The 15,943-nt window shown below is 44.5% G+C and overlaps 1 long non-coding RNA gene across 2 annotated transcripts in view; it reads right to left on the bottom strand.

Annotated features, from left to right (window-relative positions):
• Positions 1-405: 405 nt before the first annotated feature.
• Positions 406-15,943, bottom strand: part of LOC102378873 — a 19,183-nt gene continuing 3,645 nt past the window's right edge. The window contains exons 1-5 of one of the 2 annotated variants that reach the window (XR_324351.3): positions 10,509-10,713; positions 6,196-6,294; positions 4,103-4,226; positions 2,525-2,654; positions 406-436 (exon numbers count right to left, since the gene is read on the bottom strand). This is a non-coding gene — a long non-coding RNA (uncharacterized LOC102378873). Of the gene's footprint in view, positions 437-2,524; positions 2,655-4,102; positions 4,227-6,195; positions 6,295-10,508; positions 10,714-15,943 lie in introns of those variants that run through there. The other variant, XR_324350.2, reaches the window with a different exon arrangement.

The following is a 15,943-nucleotide window of genomic DNA, read 5'->3' as shown; positions in this document are numbered from 1 at the left end:
CTGATGGATACCTTTGTTTGGTTTTTTTTTTTAATTTATTTTTACAAGTTGTAAAAAGTATATTTTTAATCCTAGACGTGCAGAGCTACACAGATTAAGCACCCTTGTTTTACCAAGACTTCCTACCACAGAAACAGTTGCATATATAAAAAAAAAAAACCAACATAGCTGCATTTATTAAACCCTTAAACATGCATGAACTTCCCATAAAAAACAAACTTTTACAGAAGTAGTCTTCTTCATACAGAATCCCATGAAAAACCTGTTACCTCAGTAACCACCTGAAACTGTCTGCCCCTCCCATCAGTCCTCTGTTGGTTTAGTGAAACAAATGTGTCCATGACTTTTTCCTCCACTTCTGCCTCTTCCTCTAGCATCTCTTCCTTGTCCCAATCGATGCAGTATTTAAGTTCATGCAGCCCCAGCTTCAAGCACTCTATTTCAGTGAAAGACAACCCCTTAGACCCCTGGTTTCTTACTTTCCATAAGTTAGTTTTAACAGGTATTAATGAAACCCTTAATGACCTTTCCTCTGTTCCCTTTGGTAGGAGTCCATATAGTACCATCTCCCATGCCAATGACAGGTTTATTTCAGTTACACTCAAAGTGGCAGACTCTCCCACACCCTTTGCATATGTACACTCCAAAAACATGGCCCACCATTTATTCTTTCCTGCACCTCTCCTTCGGTCACCCCTGTTGCTTCTCCATACTCCAATGTATGCTTTAGCACCCTTTCCATCAAAAGCCTCTTTAAATTACTAAATTTGTATCATCCATGTATAATAGAAAAGGACTAGTTCAGACGCTGTGATGAGAACAGGATACTAAGGTCAAGCAGAGGGAAGGACACAGGGAATATCTAGTCAAATATTATTAGGGAGAAATGCATCAGATTTTGTGAATGCCATACACTTTCAGTGAGACCAAACTAGCCATGTTAACTCTTTGTGGGTACCTGCAAATTCAAGTTTAAAGCAAGAGGCTATGCTAATACTATGCAAGGAAAAGAGGTTATGTAGCATATTCTAGTGGAATCAACCACATCCAGATATAGGAAAGATTTCAAAATGTGCAGTTATGACCAAACATTTGCTGCATGACTGAAAGAGTACTAGTCCAATGGAACCTTTTCCGAGTACATGGGATTACAAACAGTATGTTCTAATATATCAAATTACTTTGCATCTCAACCTAAGCATGGCCAAAGTACAGTTTCTCTTCCCCAGCTCTGTGGAATAATGTTAATCTATGCTGGAAGGTTACACCTGTCCATTTAGTGAAAACAGTAAAGCAAAAAATCACATTAGTAGAATTTTTTTTTCTTTTAAAACTAACTGGACTGGAGGAAGAAACATCAGCTAGTAATGCAGAGATGCTTATGTCCATCTCTCATTGAGTGAGTACCAAACCACTAAATGAACAAGCAAGTGTGCTTTCTTCACCAGACTTTACACTTCAAATCCTATTCCTGGCCATCTGTAATCCAGTCTTAACTAGTGATGCCCCAAGCCAAACACCACATAAGCAGTTTCTTTTCTGTCTTTTCTGGGGGACAACTCATAGGGTTAAAGTGAAGCACCAGCTTAAGTCCTTTGTAAGCCCTACAGGAATCCCTAAAGCAACAGGAGACTGCTCTCAGCTGAGACCCCTGTAACCCACTGAACAGAAACATCTGGCAGTTTAGGTAAAAGGAAACTGGCCTAGCTATAAGCAGATCACCCAGCCAGTTACCTCCCATTCGGTATTTGTGTTAGATTCTTTTGAAGGTGAACAGAGGCAGGCAATTATTTTGGGCAGAGGGCCGCTTACTAAGTTTTGGCAAGCCATCGAGGGCCGCATGACAGGCATCCAGGGGCAGATAAATATTAAGTTTTCAAAATGTTTTAGGGGTCCCATGGGCAGGCTGCATTTTGCCCACCCCTGATGTAGAACTTTGTGCTTGTCAGCACCAAATTTAATTCTGTTATTCCTAGCCTAACTTTCCAATTTATCAAGATCCTTCTGAATTCTACTTCTACCCTCCAATATATTTGTATTATCTGTGGACATGCTCAGGAAACTACTGCATCATTCTAGTAACTAGTAAACATGTTAAATAGCACTGGATCAGACAGACCCCCACGGATGCCCATTCAAAGCCTCATACATCATTCTAAAAATGCTCTATTTATAATCTTGTCTCAACAATCACAACCAAAAGGTAATCTGTCTCTGGGCAGATGCGATATCTTTTATTAGACCAACAAAAGATAATAAAATATACCACATGTACCCAAATAACTTTGCCTGCTTATGTCCTTAAACCAACACAGCTACAACCAACAGCCCTGTCTACCTTGTAGTAATTTTATCAAAGCCCACATTTCCTCAATCAGCTTGTGAGAAGGACATGTGGGACTTTATCAAAAGCCTTACTGAAATCCAACAAGACTAAATGCCCTGAGTCTGCAATGCCCTTTATCCACCCAGTTAATGATTCTCTCAAAGGATATTAAGTTGTTTTGGCATGACTCATTCTTACCAAGTATCTGCTGGCTGCTCATGATCAGCCTTTCCTCCTCCAGATGCTTACAAATAGACTTCTTCATAATCTGCTGCAGTTCCTGAAGTCAGGTTGACTGGTGAATAGTTCTCCAGGTCCTCCTTTTTGCCTTTTTAAAGAAAGGCACTATGTCCCATTTCCAGTCTTCTAGGACCTGGCCCATCTACCAAGACTTCCTAATATTACTGTCAAGATCCCTTCTACAGTTCATCAGGCCCTGATGACTAAATTACAAGTTTTGACATTTTCACTATAATGACCCTCACTCTTTTCCCTTACTTGTCTAGTAACTTTTCTTAGTAGTCTGGCTGCATGCAAAGATCAAGGCAAAATATTTGTTAAGCAGCTCCATTTTTTGGGACAATCTGTTAATAGCTATTTAGCCTTGGACCCACTGCTTTCATTCTTGATCGATGTACCTGTATTTACAGAACCCCTTCTTGTCCTAGCATCTGGGAAGAGAAGCCAATATTCCCCCCCCCCCATCCCTTTCTTCCCCGATTTTGTCCCTGCAAGTTCCTGCTATTTTGACTCCAAGATGAACACAACAACTCCAAGATCAGCCAGCAGTGTAATGAGGCCATCAAGGCCAATCGCACCTTGTCATGCATTAGCAAGTGCATGACAAATAGAACAAAGGAGGTGATGCTCCCCCTCTATGCGGCACTGGTCAGGCCGCAGTTGGAGTACTGTGTCCAGTTCTGGGCGCCACACTTCAAGAGGGACACAGAACCTGGAGAGGGTCCAGAGGAGGGCCACTCACATGATTAGTGACCTTCATGATAGACCCTACAGGTGGAGGTTGAGACAGCTGAATTTCTTCAGCCTTCACAAGAGACAGCTGAGGGGAGATCTTGTGGCCACCTATAAATTTATTAGGGGAGGTCAACAGGGAATAGGGGACATGCGGTTTACTAGGGTGCCCCAGGGAGTGACTAGGAATAACAGGTGTAAACTAGTTGAGAGTGGATTTAGGTTAGATATTAGGAAGAAATTTTTCACAGTAAGGGTGGCCAGGATCTGGAATGGGCTTCCAAGAGAGGTGGTGCTATCACCTAGCTTGGAGGTCTTCAAGAGGCAGCTAGATAATCACCTGGCTGGGGTCATCTGACCTTGGTCCTCTTTCCTGGCAGGGGCAGGGGGTCAGACACAATGATCCATTGTGGTCCCTTCCGACTCTACAACCTGTGAATCTGTTGTACGCTTCCTCAGTGAGATTTGAACATCTTTCTAGTACCTATATGTTTTTCATTTGATTTGAGGCATCCAAGGACCTCCTTGTGCAGTCACATTGGTCTGCTATTATTCCTGCATTGCCATTGTGTCCTATTTTTTTAAGTTTCTAATACCACTTTGGGGAAGACCTAGCCAGGCCAAAGTAAAGTTGCAATCTCTCTCTCAAGACCAGATTATCTTCTAGTTTTACCCACCATGACTTGCATGTTAAGCAAGGAATCAAATGAATAGTCCTGGGAGACCAGGCCAATGTTAATTCATGCAACTTAAAAGTATGGCTCCTTTACACAGGGCTCCACCATCCCCATCCCCTCTCCTTACCACATAAGATGTTCCTGCATTGATCTCATTAGGTCTCCTCCATGGGAGTCAGATTCTCTATGATGCCTTGCTCGAACTCCAGGAAGCCAGTTTCTGGTTGTCTGCCTCTTGTCCCATTCTTCACCTCATGGGTTACAAATAAAGTCATAAGCTGCCCTCCCCACCCCCTTACCTTTACAGGAACAGCGGTCTTGGGACAATGCCCCAAACTCACAGTTTAGATCTGCCTCTTTCCTCCTCTCTCAGGCCTGCAGAATGAACTCTTGCACCCACCTGACTCAAGCTCACTGGTTCAGCTGTGGTAGCTTCCCACTGCCCCTGCTCTTCAGGCAAGTCCATCAGCCACAAACCACTGCAGCAGCTCCATTCCCCACAAAGCATCCCAGGATCTCCCCTCCCCTCACTGGAGAAGAGCTGACTGCTCCATCAGCTCTTTTAAATTCCCACACTGATCTGCTGTGTGTACAGTGGTAGCATCCCATTCACTGCTGTGCCAGTTCTCACAGCTGATGGCATTAATTAGCATCCAGGGATTTCTGTGAGCCTTTTCCTCCATCTGGGCTCACCATGTCATTTCCCCCCATCCAGGCTCACTGCCATGGTAAGTTTCTTTTCCTCTTTTGGCATCTTGTGACAGGGTAGGCTTACTGCCCCATCTCTCACATCCATTAGAAACAGCCAGCCATCCTGACCCCCTTATCCTTCAGTTCATCCTTCCATGGAACCTTCCCTACTATTTCCCTTAACTGGATGAAATCCACCCTTTGATATCCCTTAGTTTTGTTAAACCCATGCCTTTCCTCATCTTTGAGCCATGAATTCAGTCATGTCATGATCACTTACTCCAAAATTTCTTACTCCCCTCCTCAATCATTTTGTCCTTACTGGTCAGAGCAAGATCCAAGATCCACTAGTTATATCCTCAGCTTTCTAGAATAGAATACTGTCTTCCCCATAACTTAGGAACTTGCTCAATATTTCCCAGGATATTAAATTAATAAATTAGTTACTCAACATTAACTATGCAACAATACTTTAGTAAACAAAGACACTGTACCACATTAAATTAGCCATCACATCAATTAAAATTAATTGGAAAGACCAAATAAGTTTCAATAACACACCATCCTTTGAAATGGCAATATGGTATTTAAAAGAAAATCCAAGTCCTAAAAACAGAATGAATGGTAGATACCTAGGACAGCCACATGTTAAACCAAAATATAAACACATACTTCATTCAGCAAAATCATAATTACTTTTCTATATAAGTGATGGAATATTATAGCCCATGGACTTTCTGTACTTCCCTCTGCTTATCATTACCAAGTATCCAATTAATAGATTAAGTTCTAGCTTGACTCCTGCCCATATTGCATTTTTTTCTGCAACAGTTCACAATGCCACCACCATTACTAATACCATGCCAACAGAAAAGAATTACTTGTTGTTGTTTATTTACACTGAAAAATACAAGTTCCCATCTAAGACCAGGCTCTAATTGCAATAGTATTTATATTAAATAATTGCTTGCAAGGAGCTCAGTCAGCCACAGACAGAGAACAGTTTGTCACCTTAATTTTGTATCGTACTATTTAAAATTTAGTTTCTGATCTATGACCATTCCATTATTTTTATATAAAAAAAATATAAAATATATAATTGGGAATATATATAATTCCCAAAATAAATACATCTACAAGGGTGTCCTTAATTCAAATGATATTTTCAAATTAAACATTAGTAGTTCATTCAAATAACTTTGCTTGGCAGACTACATCAAAACCTAAACTGTTTAGGACAGGCTTAGAGCACAACCTTGTACTCCACAGCTGCTAGATTCTGCTAATGGCAGGAGGCCTCCTGCAGTGCTATTAGCCCAAAGTGAGCGCGGCAGGGGGGGAAATCTATCTCCATGATAGAGATGGTCAACTTGAAAATACCTCTGCAAAACTAAAATCATAAATTTCCTAGGTTTAGGTTCCTGCACATAGTTATTTAAGTTACAAAGAGTTCCGGAAAAAAAGAAATCATAGGTACAAGTTCCATGTTTAACCAAGACAGACATTTTAACCTATATTGATAATATTTACTTTTCTATGGGGAGCGCTTTGTACAGTAAGGATATAGTCGTCCTCTGTCACAATGTCATACTCCTCACTGCAGTATCTCCTGTAGGTGGTAATTCCCATCTGCAGGGGAAAAAAAATGGAAGGCTGTTCTCTGTCTGTCAAAGTTCTTATTTTTTTTAAAGGTTTTCTACGCTCCATGGACACTTGGGATCATAACCATAAATGATTTCTAGTAAGCTTATATTTTCAAGGTGTAATGAAGTGTCAGGCGTTAACTCTTAAATGGACAGAGCCTTTAATCAAATGATTTAGTACACAACCAACAAACATCTATTTTTTTCCCAGAGATTTTTCATTGCCCTGTAATACCAAACTTGGAATATTTATATGTACTTCAGGATCAACATTTTAATTCTGCTTAGTGAGTTCTTGCACAGATCAATTCCATGGATCAAACATATCACAGCTATTACCAGTTGCATCTTGGGTCTCCTTGAAACAATTTAAGTGCCATGTCAGGACTAAGACTCCAAGTACATTACACAAGATAAAATCTGCCCTTACCACTTGAGATTTAATACAAGTTGATAGTTTGTATAACACGCCATACCAAAAAATGAATACCCCCTTCCTGATAGATTATTTCACCAGTTTGTCATTGCATTATTCTCAAATAATGATCAATATTTAGAATTTTTATTATTTTTTATGTTTATATCCCATCCTATCCGAAAGGCTTGGAGTGGATATTATCATCACCCATCTTATTGACCAGATGCAAAAGCAAAGAATAGAAGAGCAATATCTGCAACACAGGAGGCTACTACGTTTTTAGTAATACCTTGATACAAACTAGAGTAGGACTGAGACTTGCTGAGATTGCTCACATGAGATAACCAGCTTTCAGCTGGCCTCATCCTTCATTGCAATAACACCTGGCGAGTGAGACATTTCATGACAATAAGATGAGGCACAGATATTCAAAATGCCTGAGGCAGAATTGATCCTAGTTGTGCTGTTTTCCGTAAGCAACATAATTTAAAACTGTAGTAAACCAAAAGCACATTTGACCTTTGGTGGTGGTGTGGCAGAGCATAGCTTAGGCCAGGTTCCACCATGTTTAAACCAGTCTACATGTGCTAAACTGCTGTTCTGTTACAGGTATGGACTGGTGTCTGATCACTTCTACCAGTAAGTGCTATGTCTGTCAGGCCTCAGTGTCTAGCCAGGTGGAAGCCTTCCCTTTCCACTTCAATGGCTGCAGGAAGAGGCCTAATTATTCTAAGAGAAGTAAATGCCCAGAAGTTCCAGCTTCTGTTGTACAGGACAATAATCCTCTAGCAATGCACTGACTGCAATATCTGAAATCATAGAAAGCATTACATTAAATGCCACATGCATAATTTTTTCATTTCTATTTTCTGCTTGTAACTCAAATAATCATTCCTTCCTCATCAGTAAATACAGGAAGTATCTTCCATTTCCTTTGCTTACATAAGGAAAGCCTTACTGAGGCTTCTTTGCAATGAACATCTTTGGTATTCAGAGGGGAAAAAAAAAAAGTCAGCCCCAGGGAAAAAGAAGAGCTCACAACACCATTGAAGTGTGAGAGTGTCTATGAGGACATTTCTAACAGAAAATTAGAAGGAGTCTGACAACAGCTTTACAACTTAGTCATTACAATTTTGGACATATATTCTATTTAATATACGAAGGAATTTAATCATAGTTCACCACATGGTTTGCTACTTAACTTCCAATTCTGCAAAATATGAAAATTGCACAAGTCCCACTGAAGTCAACAGAGCCACTCATGCAAGCAATGAGTAGGACTTAACTTGTGAGAGTGAACAGTGCTGAGCAGTGCAGTGATAAACAAGTTCCCAATGCAAACTTGGAAGAAATGATGTAACAACTATTATTACATACATTCCAAGGGCAAGGAAAGAACTTTTCCAGTTTCTCATCTTCCTCTTGGTCTCAGGTCCTTCACTGGCCCTCTTCTCCTGTGGACCTCTCTTTTTCCCTTGGTGTCTCAGATACTTCTCCATCCTTTTTCCTTCCAATCTTGGTCTTTCAGGCCCTTCTCCAGTCTTCTTCTTTGTTCCTTTTCTCAGCTGTTTCTCCAGCCTCCCTTCCTGCCTGCTTTGTTCCTAAAGGTGCTTCCCTAGTCTCTTCTTTCTTCCTTGCTCAGAAGGGCTTCCACAGCACCTTTTGTTTGCTTCCTGGCCTCTCAGGTGCTCCTTGAACCTCTCTTCCCTGTGGTCTCTCAGGTGCCTCCCCAGACTCTTTACTCCCCCTGCTGCTCTTTCTTCAGCTCCAAAGTGTTCCTCCAACTTCTGGTTTTCCCCCTTAGTTCCTTACATATTTCTTTTACCTCTCTCCCCCTTTCAATTGGTCTCTCAGGAGATCTTCAGGCCCCGTCTTTCCCCCTTTGTCTTCCCAGGTGCCTTGCATTTCACCTTTGATATCCCACTTCCTTCAGCTTTTCTTCTCTATCCCTTGCTCTCAGGTGCCAGCCTCTCTTCCTTCCTCTCCCAGCTCTGCCATGGCTTTTTATGTACTCTTGCAACCTCTCCAGGTTTTAACACTTCAGGCTCCCAGGTTCCTTTAGGCCTCTCCTAGCTCTGCCTTGGGCTGTCACCTGTCCCTTTGGGCTCTTCGGTGCACCTCCACTTCTAGCTCCACCTTGGGCTCTCAGGTGCACTTCCAGCCTCTCTAGGCTCTGCCTCAGGTTCTTCTCCATTCTCTAACTTTGCCCTTGTGTGTGTCAATTGTTTCTGAAGCCCCTCTGGTTGTCAGAGGCAGTCTTTATCTTTCCAACTGCTCATGGATATACTTCTGACAATTCTTCACTCCCCCTTGTCCTCAGAAACTTACTTTTCCAATATGCCCTTCTTTTTCTTGGCTCTGACAGGGGTGGGCAAAATGCAGTCCAGGGCCCAGATGCAGCCCATCAGACCATTCTATCTGGCCCACAGGGCCCCTAAAAAATGTAGGAAATGAATATTAATCTGCCCTGAGCTGCCCGTCATGCAGCCCTTGATGGCTTGGCAAAACTCAGTAAGCAGCCCTCTGCCCAAAATAATTGCCCATCCTTGCTCTGTGAGGTATTCCTCTGGCCACTTCTCTCAATTGATAGTTCAGGGGCTTCTCCACCCTTTCTTCTCCCCAGCTTTTTGGTCTGTTAAGGTCTCCTGCAGCCTCTCTCAACCCAGGCCCCTGTGGGAGACCTCTTAGCTCCAAAATACCTTTCATTAAACCTGGCTGAAGTATCCCCAGGTTTAGCAAGTAACACTGGAGCAAGAGGCAGGGTTCCTTTAATAGCCCTACACCAAATCCTTACAGGAAAGTGGTGGGATATAAGAATCCAACGGACATTCAACAATCCTCCAGCTCCCTGTCCCAGTGGGTGGTTGAAAAACAGTTCAATGCCAGTTGGATGCTTGTCCTATGCTTTGACAAGGGACCCTCAATTCACTTATGACTAGGGCTTCAAAGCTTCCCCATTCTTAACACAGTGACTCACTTCATTAAGCTCCCTCAAACCCTGTGCCCCCACCACACTAACTCTGTCTTAACAAGGACTCAAACTCCTTTGCTTTGTCCCAACTTTGGGCTCCTCAGCTGCTATTTGGTAGCCCTATGCCCAGAAGCTACTTGCATATTTCAGGACATAAGTATCTACCTGGCCTTCAGCTCTCCTCTAGATCCATATTTATTTGTGCCCCTAGGTTTGCTGAGGAACTCTCCCTGCTTCAACCATCAGCCTGCTCTCACACGCCTTCCCATAGCACAAGCTATCACATCAAGACATGCCTGCTGAAATCCCATCAAGCCCAGGCCCACAGCAAAAACCCCCCCAAGACTCCAAGAACTTAGGCAGCCTCCGAACCCAGTGCTTATGACTCTGGCTGTGGGATCATAAATAGCAGCAAGATTCATTGGAGCAACAGACATTTACTTTCAAAAGCATACACCAAAACTTACTTCCAGGTGGCAGAACAAATATCCACCTGACCTTGAACTTATCTAGTGCTCTCTGCACTTTAACAGCTGAAGTAGGAAAAGTGCTTCATCAGAATTAAGTGCCTCCAAACTTTCCCCATTCTTTAGCATTAAGACTTGCTTAAGGTCCCTCAAACTTCAGGCCCAGGCCGAGACCTGTAGAGCCTCACAACACAGACCCTTGCTCATAATGGCCCCAGACCCAGGCCTTAAAGTGATCTTGGAAATGCACAGCAGCATTATGTACCACTGGACCTCAAGTGAGGGTGCCTTTGGTAGCTGTAAACCCAAAATCTATTTCAAAGGGCTGAGATATAAGCACCCACCTGGCCTTCAAGTCTCCTCTTGATCACTGTCAATTTGTGCCCCTGGCTTGAATAACTCCCCGGTTTCAGATGTCCCCAACCCTTCCTCATTCCATGGCATAAACACTTTGGCCTGCTTAAGCTTCCTCAGATCCAGGCTCAGGCAGGAAGCCTCCAGGATTCCAGCCAAAAAGACTTGCCTAGAGGGCTCCCCAAGTCTCTTTTCCTGAAACCCAATGGTTGGATCCCCAGCCACAGGAAGTGCTATTGGAGCCAAGTGTAGGGACCCTTGGTAACCCAACACCAAAAACTGACAACCAAATGGGATCATATAAGCAGCCACCTGACCTTTCCCAGCATCTTTGTTGGGGGCAGGTGAGCAGATAACATAACAGGAGAGGAGAGCTCAAGAGGGGAGAGGCAGGGCAGATAAGGGGAGATGAGATTAAGTGGGCATATGAGGCAGGACACAGGGAGACATGCCCAGACTGGAAAAGTGACTAGAGAATAGCATGAGAAACTAAGAGGTGATTTGAGGCAGCCTGGGGTAACAGACAACCTAAACAAATCAGGTGAAATTAATGGAGCCAGAAGAAGGATACAAGGATGGAAGAAGGCACAGAAGACCAAAAGGGAAAGGAGGCCAGATAAGCATACCTCAGACAAAGGGGTAATTGAGACATGATTAAGACTCTAGCCATCTCTAAAGAGGACAGATCAAGAGGAGAGGGTGACAACAAGGGACAGAGGACCTTGATTCTATTGACTGGTGAAGGAAACCATGAGTAAATCCCTGCTCTTCACCCAAGTTCCCTGCTTGCTACCAGCCCAACCAAGTCAGATCTCCCCCACCCACCTCCGACTCTCAGGACCCCAAGACCCAAGTCAACCCTCTCTACTTGAAGCAAGACTACACAACATTACAATCATGCTAAGTCCCTGGGCTGAGCCCCAGACTAAGCAAGCCAAATTGCACCTCCCCAATCAGTGACACTGCTCTCAACTATAACTGTCCAGATTTCAGAGAATCTACTAGCTAGGTGTCAACAAAGACAGGAGCCTCAAACAGGGTCCAGTGAGGAGGCTGTATCTGAGGTATTTGAACCTGTCTGAGCTGGCTGAAGTGCTAGCTTTTAAGAATGGGAAAAGTTTCACAACATTCATTGCATCTGGCAGGGTTTTCCCCAAGCTAAGCTAAGGGCACAGGTAGGTCATGCTCTCAGGGGCAAGGGTATGCCAGATGGATGCTTATATCCCACAGCTATGGAAAGGGTGTTGGGGGAATGGTTGGTCTAGTTTTGTGCCAAGTGTACAAATTAAAACCTGAAAGAACATGAAGGAGGACAGTAAAGGCAAAGCATCAACTGGGTTGGAAAGGACAGGGGCTGGACAAAAACTGAAGACAAAGGAACATGACAGACTAGAAAAGCACCTGAAAAATTGAGTAAAATATCAGTGGAGGAGTCTGAGACATGCAGGAGAAAAGAACAGAACAACAAGAGCAAATGTGACAGCTACCGAGAAGAGCAGATAGGGTCAAGAAGCAATGCACACAGGGAGGAGAGTGCTGGAGAGAGGGTGGAAGGTAGAATAGGTAAAAAGACTTGAGACACCACAGAGGATTGAGAAACACCTAGGACACTTAGGAGATGAGTAAGGCTGGATACATCTCACAGCAAAGAAGGAAGAGAGGTAGGAGCACTTGACACCTTAGGGAGAAGAGAGGCTGGAAAAGCATTTGAGCCACCAAGGAGAGGAGAACAGGGACCTGGAGAAGAGCCTGGGACACCAAGGAGGAAAGGGGAGAAGGGAGGCTGGAGAAGCAACTGAGCCATGATGGAGGAGGGGTGGTGAATGTCTTGAGGAGCACCCAAGGCACCAACAATGAAAGAAAGGCTCAAGAAGATACCAAGACAAATGAGGGGAGAATTGATTTGGGAAAAGTGCTCGTGACACCAAAGGAGAGTGATAAGGGATGGAAACCATCATGAAGGGAACACCTGCTTTGACTGGCCAGGGTTGAAGAACCCAGGCCCTTGGGGCTTGATAAGCAGCAGACTAAGCACTGGGATGCACCAACAAGAACCAGAAAGAAGACCAGCTTGAGTATCATCTGGAAGAGTCTGTTTGACACAAAGGGGGAGAGAAGGCAGCCAGATAAGACCACATGCCAATGGTGGGGGCAGAACAGACACTAGGGAAAAAAGCAGAAGACAAAGGGCCAGAGTGAACAGGTTGTGGAAGCACTTGACCAAGCAAGGAGGAGGCTTCAGGAGACCTCACAGGGCCCATCAGGGCAGAGCAAAAAGGCTGCCAAAGTACAGAAGGGGCTGCAAAGAGGGGCACCCAACAAATAAAAGTGGGGGGTAAAGGGACAGGAGGAGCAGGAGCTCCAGGCAGGCCACTGTTGAGCCAGCTTGGGACCAAGCATACAAACTAAGTCAACATGAAGCAAACAAGAGGGTAGAAGCACAGTACTGGCAGGCTTGGAGGCCACTGGAACTGCTTGAGCTGGCTCAAGTGCTGGTGTTGAGGAATGGGGTCAGGCACAGGCCTTGTTAATGGCTAGGAATGGAAGGGCTCCTCCAAGGTAAGGGCACAGATGGGTCCAGCTCAAGGCCAGGTAGATGCTTATGTTTCACAGCTGAGGGTGGGGAGGGTCTAAGCTATCACTGCCACTGGCCTCAAGATGCCAGTCTGCCTATGCCTGCAACTTAGCATGGGCAATCCTGACCTCCACACCCATCAGCAGTCTGAAACATTCCCCATTCTTTAACACCAACACTAAAGTCAGCTCAGGCAACTCTAGCCACCTCCAGGCTGGAGACATCTAATACCCAGTCCACATGATCTGGCTTGAAGGGGATGACAGAATGGGGTTAAAAGGAAGCAAAGACTTGGAAACTACAGATTGAAAGAAAACAAGATACAAGGATGGTGGTAAGGAACAGACCAATGGAGCAGGACATGTAAATGAAGAAAATGAGACAACCAGTACTGGGCTGGCATACCAGGAGGGGAAGGGAGGCAGGGTTAGGAACACAGGGACAGAGGAAAAACAGGTAGAGGGGGAAGGTGGACAAAGGCAGGCAGGCCTAGGCAGGGGAGAAGTTAATTGAGACAGGACTAAGGAACTCCTATCCAGGTGGGCAAGGGGATCAGGTAAACTGGACCCAGAAAATGGTGTTGACTATGGAAGAAGGGGACCAGATGGGGGTAGATGATGCATCTTGACAAAAAGAAAGCAGACAAAATGTAGCTAAAGAAGAGAGGAAAAGCAGGTGGGTAAGACCCTGACAAGACCAAAGGAACCAAGTGGCTAGAAAAGTATCTGTGGCACCAAGGGGGAAGAGAAAGAGGCTGGAAGAGTACCTTAAAAACTAACAGGAGTAGTGAAGACTGGAAAAGCAGCAAGACACTAGGAGCCAATGAAGAGAGGCTGACAGCCACCTAGAAACATCAAAGGTAGGACATCAACAGCTGTTGAAGCATCTAAGTGGCTTGATTACAAAAGAAAGGTAGGGGAAGAATGAGTGATCAAGAAGCAGAAATGAGAAGTTAGCAAAGCACTCAAGACCAAGGTAGCAAGGGGAACAGGGGAAGAAGGGTTGCTGAAAGAGGTAGAATAGCACCACAAAGGCAGGTAGAGCAAGAATAACTGGAGCCATACTTGAAACACCAAAGAAAGTAGAAAGGGTTGGACAAAGTACAGCAACACCAACACCAGTGGTGATGGAAGAGAGCCTGGAGAAGCACTTGAGAAAGCAAGAAAAAGTAATGGCACTGGCAGAGCAAATGAAAGAGCATGGGGGACAGAAGAATCTGGAGAAAAATGAGGACCACCAACAGAGGGAGAAGACAGGCTGGAAAAATCCAACATAAGGGGGAAGAGAGGCTACAGAAGCACATGAGATGCTAGGAGAAGAAGGGAGGATGACCAAGCACCTTAGACACAAGGGAGGTGGAGTGGCAGAGAACCACTTGATGCAGGGGAGAAAAATGGGAGGCTAAAGAGATACCAAGGAACAGGAAAAAAGGCTAGAGAAGCATTTGGGGGCACGAGAAGGAAAGAACCTGGATATGTACCAGGACACCAAGGAGGAGAGAAGGGAGGAAGGAGAGCCCACAAAGACAAACAAGGAGAACAGTGAGGCTGAAAAAGCACAGGAAAGAGGATAAAGGCTGGAGAAGCACCCATAACCCAATGAGAAAAGTAAGGAGGCAGCAAAAGAATCATGTACCAAGCTGGAAAAACACCTGAGAAAAAGGAAAGAAGAGAGGCTGGAGAATCACCTAAGACAACAAGGATTGGAAGAGAAGTGGGACAAGCACTGGAACAGTAAGGAAGGGAGAAGAGAAGCTCCAGAATCTATAGAGAGGCCATAGAGGGAAGAACAGAGGCTGGAGGAACATCCCAGGCAGTCAGGAGTAAAGAGGGACTGTATAAATACTAGACACAGCAAGGAGGGTAGCTGGGACACTAAAAAAACTCCAAAAACCAAGACCAAGAGGGTGAGTAAGAGGGTTGCACAAAAACCTAAAAGAAACATGATGGAGAAGGAGCTACCTTGGACAAATACCCAAGACAGCACAAAAGAACTGCTGGAGAAACACCCAAGATCAAGCAAAAGAAATAAGGCTGGAGGGTGGAATATCCGAGTGATGGAGGAATGAAAGCAACACCTGAGCAGCTAATGGATAGGGGAAAAGTTGAAAGAGCAGCTGAGGAGCACCAGAGAGGCCAAGGCAGGAGGGGGCAGGTAAAAACTAGAGCAGCACCAGAAACAGCAAGGAAGAGAAGAAAGACAGACCCACAGACCCCCTGAAACACCAAAGGGGAGGGAAGGGAGGCTTGAGGAACACCTATGACATGACAGAGGTGGGGGACCCCCCCAGACAAACGCTATGAGAAGAGAGGCCAAAGAGATACTAAGGAGAGGGAAAGAAGCACTGGAGGCAAAAGAGAGAAGGAAAACAAACTTTGATAAGTATCAAAAACCCATAGGTCTACCAAGGAGAAGGACTAGAAAAGCACCTAGGAGAGGCTGATTGATGCTGGATACCAACCAGAAAGGAGGAATGCACATGTGGGGAATTGACGAGCAAAGACAGAAAATCGAATGAGATACTACCAAATAGAGAAGAGAGGCTGGAAAAGCACAAGACCCATGAAGGAAGAGAGGAATGGAAAGGGGCAAGGAAAGCAGCAGAGCACCCAGGGAGGAAAGGAGAGAGGCTGGAGAAGCAGCAACAAACTTATGGAAAAGAGAAGAGAGGCTGGGGAAATACCAGCTGGCCCAGGGGAGAGAGGAAAGCTGGTGTAGAAGCATATGGAGATGTCAACAGGGACAGGAGAGCATGGAAAAAACACAAGCAACACCCAGGAAGAGGAGAGCAGAGCCAGAAAATACCCTATATACCCACTATGTAAGCCTAGGGGCTGGAGAAGCACGGGA

The sequence above is a fragment of the Alligator sinensis genome, unplaced genomic scaffold (assembly GCF_000455745.1).
Source record: "Alligator sinensis unplaced genomic scaffold, ASM45574v1 scaffold677_1, whole genome shotgun sequence".
Taxonomy (NCBI): Eukaryota; Metazoa; Chordata; order Crocodylia; family Alligatoridae; genus Alligator; species Alligator sinensis.
Note: the sequence above shows the minus strand (reverse complement) of the source record. Positions and strands in the feature narration are given on the sequence as shown.